Source organism: Sinocyclocheilus anshuiensis, unplaced genomic scaffold (assembly GCF_001515605.1).
Source record: "Sinocyclocheilus anshuiensis isolate Anshui unplaced genomic scaffold, SAMN03320099.WGS_v1.1 scaffold1662, whole genome shotgun sequence".
Classification (NCBI taxonomy): Eukaryota; Metazoa; Chordata; class Actinopteri; order Cypriniformes; family Cyprinidae; genus Sinocyclocheilus; species Sinocyclocheilus anshuiensis.
In genome coordinates, this window is record NW_015545835.1 from 1,108,992 (window position 1) to 1,109,838 (window position 847).

Here is an 847-nt window from a genome sequence, read left to right on the forward strand (position 1 = left end):
ACTCCTCTCAAAAGATGACCATTAGATGCCTTTACACCGGAAATATAAAGGGTTTTCCTCTTTACTTCCTCAAACTCATGCAACTGAGGGGTTTTTAATGACAAAAGGCAATTTTCATCATCTTCCCACTCCCCCATAGCAATTTTTACCTTTAATGAGGGAAACACATAAGGAACTCCTTTCCTCCACTGATCAATTTTCGTTGGATCATTTAAGAAAGTTTTGTAGTCCGCATCCAAAGACTGATAAATCTCAGAAATAGCTTTCTTTAGCAGTCGCAATGATCTCACCCCAGTCTTTTCACTCAAATCTTCAATCTTAATGCTCAAGACATGTCCCAGTTTTATGCATCCAGCATCGATTAAACGTGAGCGTAGACTTTGGGCAGACATCAGTCTTGATTGTAGCAAGGAGTTGAAAAAGACTGGTTCTTCAAATAGCCACAGACCAGCAGGTTCATCTGATGAACGCGAGATAGTAAACACTTTCCATGCTTCCATAGTTGACTTATAAAATGATGTAAGATCCACCCGATCATCATCTTGGAGCTGCATTAGGAACAGATGTTTGTCCAGTCCCATACCTCCTACCCTCCTAAGGAGAACAGAAGAGGTTTCAATCCAGGATGCATTAGTATGGTACAACAGTCTCTGAACTGTCTGCAAACGGAAAGTCATTATTCTGGATTTTATGTCCACCAATCCTTGGCCTCCTTCTTGAACAGGAAGGAACAAAGCTGCAGATCGAATCCAGTGTTGTCCAGACCAGAAAAAGCTCACAAGCATCCTTTGAATGTCTTCTGTAAGTCCCACAGGTGGTTGTAACATAATTAGCTTGTGCCAAAGAG